Source organism: Pseudopipra pipra, chromosome 3 (assembly GCF_036250125.1).
Source record: "Pseudopipra pipra isolate bDixPip1 chromosome 3, bDixPip1.hap1, whole genome shotgun sequence".
Lineage (NCBI taxonomy): Eukaryota > Metazoa > Chordata > Aves > Passeriformes > Pipridae > Pseudopipra > Pseudopipra pipra.
Window position 1 is genome coordinate 57,517,146 of NC_087551.1, and position 11,919 is coordinate 57,529,064.

Here is an 11,919-nt window from a genome sequence, read left to right on the forward strand (position 1 = left end):
CCCATGGAATCTGTTCTCTCCCAGGCTGTTTTTGAACCCAAGCAAGTATTTATTTTTTTGATTTAGCTTGCACCTGCTTCGCAGTTTTGGCTTTGTATTATAAGAAACCATACGTGACTTCATTTCTTTAATTGGAGGTTAGGCTGATACATAATTCCATATACTGGCATTTTTGGCAGGAGATATTAATAAGGTTTAATCCAGCCCTGCTCAAGGTAAGGTCATGACAGGCAAGAGGCAGAACCTTGGGCTAAAGCTATGCAGTCAGGGAGAGCTTAGTGCCTGAATATGTTTAGAAACTCTTGACTGCATCTTGCAGTTTGTAGGAATCATTACATTTAATTATTGTAAGCAATTAATTCACACCTTTAAACAATATCCTAATATCTATGCAATGAAAAACTCACTGAATAAAACTTTAATACTTCAGGCCTGTTAATATGATTTATGGATGGGATTTGTTCTGGAAATAGGGACAGTGCCTTGCTCAACAGCCTTACAACCTGAAGGCACCCAGAAATGAAATGCAGTGCAACAAAGCTTCTGTAGTATTAGAAGACTTCAGTCTCACGGATGCTGAGCTCCTGCCTGTTCCTGAGCATCCACCACTCCCACTGCCTGGATGAGAAGCTAGGGTTGCTCCACACCTTGAAATCAGGTCTTAGATATTGACTACATCAGAGAACAGGTGGGTTTTGGAAAAGTTCAGCCTGGATATCCCTCACCTCACCTCCAGTAGCAGCAGCTGTCTCAGCTCATGTGCTCGTGTCACACAACTGGTTATGTGGCAACATAATTTTTTTCCCAGGGTTTACAGGCTTGTGCTGGCTCTGCATAGCTGGCCATCCTTCTTCTCTGCCTTTGTTCAAAAAGAAATGAGGATGTGGCTAGAAAAAGAATAATCCCTTCCAATTTCTCCCCTTCTCCTCCATGGAGAGATTTCTTTTAAAGATCTTTATGGGTGTGTTGTGGGTTTTTTTGTATTATTTTTTCCCTTGCTTTCTTTTTTCCCTCTAGCTCTCTGCTGCCTTGGAAAGTAGTAGTTGTGCTGGAAGACTCTACATTTAATGATTGATGGCTTGAGGGGTGGCTAAAATCCAGGGGATTGGATGCCTGAGGGAACCAGGCCTGAGTAATTGCTTGCATAACTAGAGCAGCATCTGTGGTTTGATTTACCCAGTATATGTTTCTGTCAGTATCTTGCCATTCCCTGCTCGCATTTTTCTCTGTCCCCTCATGTGGGCTGAGGTACCAGATTACTGAAGTGATCTGATTAGAGAAAAAGAAAATTGTTTTTATCCATAAGATTTCTCTCATGTGATGTGAAGCCCAGCCCCTCACACAGTTTTACAGAGGGCATTTGAAGTGATGGAGGGTTTCACTGTGGAGTGGGAGTGAAATAGGGAAAAAAGAGCTGACTTGTGCTCTGCTTTGTGTATGAAACTGCAGCAAATAGCTTAACAAGTGGTCCTAGCCCCTTCTAGTTTTCACTTAGGAGAAGAAGGAAAGGAAAATAAGTGTGAATAAGAAGACTGATGAATATGCAGGTATTAGCTATGAGCCCATGAAGGAAATGGGCTCCCAGGAAAACCTGAAAAGGCAACAGCTTATTTTTGTTTTCTAAATGGTAAGCACATCTGAATATTCATAATTACTGTTTACACCTTGATAAACTGAAAGTTGATTGTACATTGCTACAGCTGATGTTTATCAAACAGGTCTGAGCAAGATGGCAGGAATTCATTTGATCTGAGTTTGCACAGCACAAAGTGAAGTTCTGTCTTGTCAACCATAACTCTTAGGCAATATGGGAATACATTAAAACATCAACAGCATCAATAATTATAGAATGCTCTTTTCTGAATTAATCCTATTTTTTTTTTGTAATTACACCCCATAGTTTATCTCATAATTTGTGATATAATGCTTATATTTGATGGAATATAAATATATATACGTATGTAAAAAGTCAAGGAAAATTTTCATCTTTGAAGTATGTGTAGATGCACACGCACACACATATAACTATATATATATACACACACATATTTTTATGTATATATACATATCTATATCTCTTGAAGGAAGGGAGAATTTCTTGCCATTGAAGACAGGATAAGAAATACTTTGAATTGCAGCTACCTACATTCTGGTTAAGCGTAAGAGTGAAAAAGCCCACTCTTCTAAGTGGTGAAGTTTATATAACCCTGGAAGACACTGTCTAGGAAAACTGCAGAATATCCATTTTCTGAGAAAATTTAAGTAATCGGTTTCAGTTTCATGCACATCGATCAATAACAATTCTTTGTTGTGCTTAGGAAGAAGAAATCTCTCAAGGCCCCATTCAGCTCCTTATCTCTAGATTATTTTAATTACTTTGTTTCTTTTTACTGTTCAGGAAGGAGTAGCTCATGCTTACTAAATTAAACCAAGACCTCAGATTGTTCAGAACACTATCACCAAGTGTTTCAGAGGTTGCATTAGGAAAGACTCATAGTTAAGACAATACTTGTATAATATTCTATCATAGGATGATGACTATGGGAATATTTATGGCTGGTAACATTCAGACTTTAATAGCTCAATCATGTGCCAGGTCTTCTAATAACAGATAATTCTGTAAGAGGTGTGATTCATCTAGAAGGCAGGAAAAGGATCCTAAAAGGGAAATCCCTTCTATTGCAATAGCAGTGCTTGAGGTCATGCTTTGAGTTCAGCACTTCTGTCTTCCAGGAGCCTTTCTGTTGCTTCTTTTCCTGGTGGAGAAATGATAAAAGGTTGTCAGTGTAGAGGAGAAAGAGAGAGGAAAATCCCTTAAACTTCTATCAGACAGAAAGATGGTGCTTACTACTGAATCAAGTAATGACAGTAAAAACAACAACAACAAAAAAATACCCAAACTCATCTCTACCACTTAGATAGCAAGAACTGAACTAGTTTTGTGATTTTTTTTTTCCATTATACTCATCTGAATACAATAAGAGAAACTACAGATTGCCAAGGAGACTTTTACCAGGGTATTGTGCAAGTGACAGTACTGGAAGTAGGAATTCTTATTTATGCCCCTCGGCCGAGGCTTCTTCTGCTTTTGGTCTGCTTTTTCTTTTTTCTTCTTTTTAATATGTGTGATAGAAATGTCAGAAGTAAAGGGCTGGAATTGCAGTGGGTTCAAAGAGGCTGAAGGCTCAAATCTTGCCTTAGCCCCTTTTGTTAAGCTGAAGCTTAAACTGTAAGGGTAGTATTCTCCCACTAAAGCTGGTGAAACACTGCAATAAATGACCTATGGAGGCAAAGGCTGGACATTTTTAAGAACAGATTTATTAGCTAGAAGAGGATAAGTATGGCATTAACCATACTGAAAGTTTGCCTTAACCATACTTACTTGGTGATCTGGAGATACGTTTCATTACTGTTTTATGCTTGTCCCTGAAATGTGTGAAAAAGTCAAAGCAGCAATGATAAAATCTTTCTGACTTGATTTTTATCTCTCATACATTCCTCTGATAATCTGTACATACTGCAACAAGCCTCAGGACCCCTAAGAACTACAGACATAGTTATGTATAGCTACGTTTGAGATGCAGCATAGCCCAGCATTACTGACCCTCTGCAATACACAGTACAGAGAATTCCAGCAAGGCCCCAGCAAGAAGTAAGAGGGAAACCAACATTATTTCTGCTTAGGAGAGCAAAGTGATTTCTGTGGGTTTTGAAGCAGTCTCAGACAGGGCTTGTACCTAAATTGAAGAAAATAAAAACAGCAGTAGTATGCCAAATCAAAGGCCCATGGAGCTCAGTACCCTGTTTCTCACAGAGGTTGAGAAGGTGCTCAGGAAAGAGTGTAGAAACAAGGTGAATTGTTCCTGATACTTTTCCAGCCTGCATTTTGTCACAGTTTTCTTGTGGGATCTGGGGCTTTGGCTTAGCATTCTGGTACCTCAGTTTCTCAGTTGTACAGTAAGTGTGAGGATGTTTCTTGCCTCACACTTTTTCATTATCTTGCTTGTTTAATTCTAACTACAGCTCTTTAGAATAATCTTCCTCTGTTTTGTATTTGCTGTACCTTAACACCTAGACACGTGGTTATTTACCATGCAGTGTGGTCCCTGCTTCCAGAAAACTGCCATCCAAGTGTATCAGACTTCACTTAATGTGAACTCCAGCTGTTGGGATGGTCTTTGCTTTAGGTTGAGGGTTGTAAGCATAAAGGATTGCATAAATAACACCATGGAGGGATGGATTCTGCACAGGGACGGTCTTCTCTTTCCAAAACTGCTTGCCTTAATGCACAGAGCAAATGGCTGGGTTTAGGTAGTGCAAGCCTACTCATTTTAACTTTTAACTTCATCTTGGGACAACTGCTGTTCTGCCAGAATGTCCATTGCACACCACAGCAGGGGACTTTAAAGAAAAGTCTGGGTTTAGAGCTGTTTGTTTTCAGCCAGCAGTTCAGCATCTGTGAGTCAGCAACTGGTTAACAAATAAATAGCTAAAGACAATGCCTCATTGGAAATTAAGCAGGGACTACTATTGTTTTCCTTTCTGTATTCCCATCTGATGAGATTGCATAAGCAGCTATTCTAACTTTAGGTATGAAGTAAGCATTTAGCACAAAGCTATACCCTCTGGGAGTGAATGGGAAGGGTCAAGGAATGCAGCTAGCAAATACTTGCTCACTTAATTAAAGCCCTTACTCCTCTCTCCTCTGTTCCTCGAAAAATTTCAACATTTAATGCAGTCAGTCAAAGTTTCTTGGATAGAACAATGTGCTGTTCAGCAGACTTTCCAGTTATAGCATTCTGTGTTCCTTTCCCAGTTAACTCTGGTCTCACTGGGAGTTCTTACTTGCTCCCAAAATATATGCAGTTTGTATAATCTGAATGGCAAAAAATTCACTGCAACCCATTCTTATTTCTTTTGGATATATCCAGCAATGTATTTTGTTACATATGTTTTCATTTATTAAGCCAACCTTACACTCTTTAAAATCAGTAAATCTATTTTAAATTGTGTTTAATTTCCACGTGCTTGGTGAATATGTGAATAAATTTATGACTGGATCGTTCCTTGCCAAAATGGAGAACTGCTGACACTGTTTTCTCTCAAGATGGAAATACCTCTTCTCAGCAGCTCTTAGCAATGGAATTATGTGAGGAGTGCTAAGTCAATTACCATGTGGAGGTAATCTTTAGTCACAAATCATAGAACATGAAGCTAGTCAATCTTTTCTTTATGTAATTTTTTGTAATTTCCCCCAATTCATTGAAATGTGGAGAAGTAGCCAAGAAATATCAGTTCCTACAGTACTTGGTGAATGCTTCTGACCAGCTTTTATATTCACAATTGTCTAGTCTGCCAGACAATAGCACAGTCTGTTGAGCTTCTTGGGCAGTTTCTGTGTCAGCCCCATAACTGCTGCCAGATGTCAACATCATGTTCAGGAACAAACTGCTTTGATTTTGTTGAAGAGAACAGAATTGTATCAGGGGTCTGGTACCCGCAGTGTTTACTGTAAATTCTATTTTAGAGTAACTGGTGTAGGTATGAGAGTTAATCTCAGTTGGCACTCAGCCAAACTGTTTAACTGGGATTTTACCTCAAAAGTGCTAAGCATTTAATAGGTTTCAGTATCTCGTGTGTTAAGAGATTAACTACATTTTGGGTCCATTAGAAGCTCACAGCCATTTTCAGTGACAATGAGGAAGTTAATTCATTCTTGGACTTTCAAAAGCAGAGGAAAGGCATTTCCTTTGTGTAGAGCAAATTCTGTGCATGGGGAATAACGTGAGAGGCTTTATGAGTGGCCAGAAATTCAAGCTAGCTTTCCAAGAGGAGCAAAAATCTATTTGTCCTGTATCAGCAGTGCCAGAATTTCCCCAAGAAAAATTCCTCCAAAGAAGGATGTTTGTTTACACATGAGAATTTACCGGCATATGCTGAACTAAATAAGAGTCCCCAGATTTTTTCCTAAAAACTAACAGTCATCTCCCAATAGGGAAATGGTGAGTTTGCTTTATAAACATGGGTTTAGTCAATGTCCACAAAGTAACTCTGATCATGTCCTTTAACTCAACAAGTGCATTGTTTTTTTCTGATTTCAGAGAAAAGAGACTCCTCATTTCTGCAGTGACAGCACTCATTAGTAAGACTAACATAATCATTTATTCCTAACAGAGAGAGTTTTGTAAGATTTCTGCCACGTACATGGGGGAATGTATTTTCATGTCATATGCCCCCACTTTTGTAATTTTTGCTGCTGCACAAGCGAAAATTGTAGCTGCTTGCTACAAATTACAGTTTACTAATTCAGGTGGAGAGAAGGAAAAGTAGTCCCAGATAGATTTGGAAATCGTAAAGAAAAAAGTAGTATATCACGTGTAGAAGATACTATAGAAATGTATTTGTCTCTGGTGTACGTGAAGCACCCCAAGTAATTGTTTCCATCCACGTGATCCTAGAGTATTAAAACTAAGGACCACATAAATGAATGCAAAACCATTTTTTTTTTCAAGTGGGAGAGCTGCTGAAGTTCTAGTCAGTTCATCCTCATCATCAAAACATATTTACCTTTCAAGTCCCTTCCATACAGGATAATAAATCTTGAAAAAAACCCAAACCAAACCCTATGCAGATGCTTTTGCATGATATCTGAAGATAGATTGAAGGAAATATCCCACTGTAGACAAGATAAAGATCAAAAGTCCATTGCCAGAAATTTAAGTGCAGTATGTATAGCTTTATCCTAGCTATGTCACATCTGGCTTGTAAAGCAGTAGTCAAACAAGATAAGAAGTCCAGCACACAGCTGATCCTGATCTTCTTAGCCTCTTCTTTCTGCTGTTTCGCCGTATTTTCCCTTTTATGGTTATAGACTTTGGCCATATTAGTTCATTTTTAAAACAGATAAAAGGGAAACACCAACTTTATTGCTAATTCTCAAATAACTTGTCATAAAATTTCATGAGAACATGCGGCAGAAACACAAGGAGTCCATAGTCAGTAACCATTCCATGGAATTTGTTACTGCAGTAAAGGCCTGCTCTGGCTTGACGTGTTTCGATGAGGTCATTTATATCTGCCTATACAAGGGTTTTTCCCTTGTAACTTCAGCAGGTTTATGGCATCTTCTGATTTCATAAACTAAATGAAGTAGTTTAGGTGTGTAGTTTAGTAGTTTAGTTGAGGAGCAGCTATGATAGTCTCCCAAAGAAACATCTGCATTTCAAGGGTGGTTCCAGTTTACAAGAAGAAGAGAGAATGACTATCAAAGAGTGCCCTGAGTCACATTGTCTGCTGAGAAACACACAACAGTATGGGCTGGATATGTGTGTGAATAATAATTATTCTATCATTAATGTAATACATGGGCTGTATGCTCCAGTAAGGATATACACCTACGTACATATGTGTGCACAAATGGTAGAGAAGTGGAACAGAGAAGACTAAATCTCAAGGTGCTAGAGACAGCAGAATGCAAACAACAGGAATGAAGACTGTGGGATGGTATCTACAGAATAGAGAGTGGGTGGTTCTCACAGCTTCCCCATGCATTTCTACTCTTTGACGTTCTCAGTAATAGCTTTTCAGCTCTTCTTCATGAGTGCTTTGAAACTTTGTGCCTTTCTGTTCTTATGAAAACAGTGTCAGGATACTGCACAGTGATTCTGCAGATTGTTCGTGTGGGTGAACCCATCCCTGCTGCTCCAATCTGCCTGCATTGAACTCTCCTGAGCTCCTGACTCTTGGGGCAGCCATGGCAGTGTAAACTCAAGTCTGTCTGCCCTAACAGCACCCTTCCTGGTCATCTGAGCGGGAAGGTATCTCTTTTAGTGTACCCAGTGTGTCTAACAGCGTTGTGATCAGCTGTAACCATGGCTCAGAATCTGTGTCCTGAGAGGGAGTTAATCTGATTTGCTTCAGTGTGATGGAAAATGAAATTGAGCAATAAGCTTCAGGCTTTTCTAGTCATCCTTCAAGATCATTAGTCCTAGGACAGTATGTCAGCATCTGAGTGACTCACTAGGTACACTCTGGGCATGGTCACTCCCATCATGCCCCTGTAAGTAAACTCAACCTTGATATGTCTGTTGTACAAAAGTCCTCCATCAGAAACAGCAGTCATTTGTTATTCCTGGTCACAGACAGGACCTTACTCTAAGTATGCATCATTCTGGGGGTTCCTGTGCTCCTGTGACTATTTCTTCTAGCTGCAGGTACATTACATTGGCTGGGGGAGCAGGTATCTATGTATGTGATCTATCTGTGTTCTCTTTCTACAGTACACTGAATCCCTAGAGGTGCAGGGAGGAAGTAATTTCTGCACCGTCTGCCTTTCTGATAGATACTTGTGGAGATTGCAAAAGGAAGGTCTGTTCTGCCCCCCTGGGCTGCTTGGCATGTGTTGCTTTAATTGGATATTAGTGAAACTAGGGTTATCTTCAACCTCATGTTCTGCAGAGAAATTAGTTCCTTTACAGATAGGACAGACGGCACCAGAATGGGTGTAGTTTACAATAGGCCGAATTAGAGCTTTACTGTTATCTCAAAGTTCAAAGTGGGAGTCTTCAAACTCCGGAGAAACTTCCTGGTACCAGAGCTATCCTGGGCAGAGTGCATGAGTCCTTCTGATGAAGTCCTGCACAATTCTGCCGTAGCTCTGAAGTAGTTCACCTACTTCCACTGAACTGTGCATAAAACCCCACAATGCTGTTGTAGTGCATAGCTAATTTAACATCCGAATTGCTCATCAAAGGTAAATCCCCTAGCTGAACATTCACTACTGCCTGCGTGAGCATTTTTGCAGATTAGAGGCACTTACACACACTTACCCACTTCTTGCCTTAGTCCAGTAGTCAGTGTGTCTACTCAATGCTAAGCCATCACTGTTATTATTAAGAGAAAGTTGATATGTCTCTCAATAATGAAATTTGATTGTGTGTTTTTGTCTTATATCTTACTTATAAGCAGAATCAGGCAAAACCAGTTTACTGAAGTGTTCAGCATTGCTGGTGTTAAAACCCAATTTCCTGTTTTTTCCATGGTTGTCAAACCACATTTTTTTTTTGAATGAAGTATCTGATATTGGTCTCCACTGTTAATGTGGTGACAGGGGGGAGAAAGAGGGAAAGCCTGACTTAAAATGCTCCTTCTTTTCTAGGGACAAGATTAAGGAAAAAAAAAACAAACATAATTTTGTCTATGTAAAAAAACCACTAACTTTTTATTTAAATTGATCTGAAGACCCAGTCTTAGGAGCAGAGACCTGATCTATGGCAGTAAAAAGACTTATGCATCAGGGATATGCTATTTGCCACTCAAAGAAATGTCAGTCTCAACCTATTATTAGTCAACTGCTATTTGCACTTGCGGGCAGAGACTTTTAAAAGTCAAACTACTGGTAGTCCTGTAATGAGTTACCATGTGCAAATTCCTCTTAGCTTCTCATGGTGGCTATGCCATTGTGCTTGCATTGGTCCTGGCTGGAGCTGTGTCTCTGGACCGTGGCTTGCAGAGCTTAACCATGCCTTGGCTTGGCTATGCTGCTTTCAGTGAATAGCATATTTGCCTGCCATCCAAGAAATACACTCTGGTTGACCCAAAACTATCAAGATTCAGATCAAATACTTGCACCTGTCTTCAGGGTGAAGACAAGTGGAAGTGTCAATTCCTTTTGTTGCCTAGTAGCTCAGGGGAGGGCTCATATACAGAATGTGGATGTATATGACTCAGTTTAGTGTCTGCCTCTACATGGAAAGACAGGTGAAGACAGAGGCAAACCTAGCTTCCCTTCACCCTCCTTGGTGAAGTAAGGAAACCTTGCAGATTTGCTGAAGCACAGAGTATGCAGAAGGAATCTTTCAGTCCCCCTTGCTCAATGTGTGGCACTTAAATATTTTTTTTTTCTGTGTAGGAGGGAAAGCACCAAGGAGATAGGTTTCACCATATAGTAATGATGAGAAATCTTACTGAGGTTATTCCAATTAATAGTTAAACATTTCTAAATAGAGTAGGGCAGACTCAAGATGCAAGGTTAGGAGCACGGTACCCTGGACTGTACCATCTGGTGATATTTAGGTGTGGAAGAAGAGCCTGGGTAGTCCTCACATACCAAAAACCAAAGGCTCCTTAGTTAAAAGGCAGGAAGCTATGGCACTGCCTCCTGCTTCTTCATTTTGTGCCATTTGTTTTTTATGTTTTCAGTGCTGTAAGTGGAAATGAAAGGTTTTCTAATCAGTAAAAATGCAGGTGAGTATAATTTTTCAGGTTAATAAAAGGAACAGAAAAATCTGCATTTTCCCACAGATCAAACCACTTCTTTTATTGTTTTTTTTGATTCTTACACTTAAACCAAATCAGCTTTATCCAGAGATGGACTAAGTTGCCGTCTTGTAACTGTGTACTCCCCTTAGTGGGTGAAGTGTATTCCATCCTCTCACAGATCCAGTATTGCCCACCAGGTGCCACTGTGCAGGGTGATCCAGAGAAGGTTTTCTGCAGCTGAGACCTGTAGGGCAAGGCTGGGCCTCCTACAATTCCAGCTCCCCACTAGCCCAAATCAAGGTGGGAGGCAATAATTATATAGTTATTTTGTAAATGAAACAACAAAACTTCTCCCTATCTCTTACTTTTAGTGCACTTTGTCTTACTGGCAAGCGTTGTAGAGGACGGGAATATCTGTGACTTGGGAAGAGCCTGGTGTTACTTGAGTGGCAGCTGAAACTTGGCAGATTCCTGGCAACTAAAGTTGAAGAAGACTCAGCTTCAGAACTGGGGAGACTGTGGATGCAGAATAGATTCTGTGGGATATGGGAAACTGGGAGTTGAGAGGCTGCCTAAGGAAAGCGATTCAGTCAATCAATTAATTCATCAGTGATACTACAGTAGAAACAAATTGGGAGTGGGGAAATCAGTGATGGAAAAAGCACCAGCTCTTACTAGGAGCTAAAATACAGGATGAGAAAAGGAAACAACTGGAGAAAAAAAGATCAAGTAAAGGAAGAACTGAGTGGGACAGGGATAGGAGGAGCATAGGGAAAAGACTCAGAAAACAGAGAGCAGGGAAGGTGAAGACTATCGGCAAAATGTCCAATGTTATGAATTTTGAAGAGATGAAGACTTAGCCAGAAGGCATAGAAGAGGACGGGAACTTAGTAAACCAAGGAGATGAGAGCTTTGTTGCAAAGCTTGTGAAACGGAGACTGAAAGATGATGACAAAAAAATTAGAGGGATAGGAAGAAAAAAGTGCAACCTGAACAGAGAGGAGTGAAGAATGAAAATGGGAAAGTGTGAGGCAGTGGACAGAGACATGCGTGCCCCACTGCATAGTCTGTGCTTGAGCGTGGATTGGTGTTCAAACTCATCGAATTTTGCTATTTCTACACCAGGGATTGATTGTCCATTACCATTGTCCCACACTTCTTATCACTCTCCCTGAGATTAACACTGAAGTCACAAAGTGTGATACAGGGGAATTCCTGTCTCCTTCACAGTACACATCTGGGGGAGTCAGGGATGTGAGGCAGAGTGAAGAGGATGCCCCCTGTGGGTCCAGGTCCTTCACCTTGCTCAGTGTGTTGTTCTGAAGCCGCAGGCTGAAGGAAGGGATTGCACTAAGAGCAAGCACAGCATGTGGTGAAGGTGGTCACATGGTGGCCTGGGAAACTGTGCTTTATCCTCCTCTTTGCCGCAAAATTTCTGTGCGGTGCTGGGCAAATTTTTGAAACCTACCTTTTCAGAGATGATGACCAACTGGCTGCTCCTTGTATTACGCATGTGTGGGTGGAGATTTCGAGTCTGACGTGAAGGAGTGCTGAAGTTCTCAGAGCAAAAGCTGAGGTAGTGTGTACTGTGCTTTGGAGACAGAAAGTAGAATATTCAGTAAACTGAGAAATCAGGTCCTAGGGAGTACAGAGAAATAA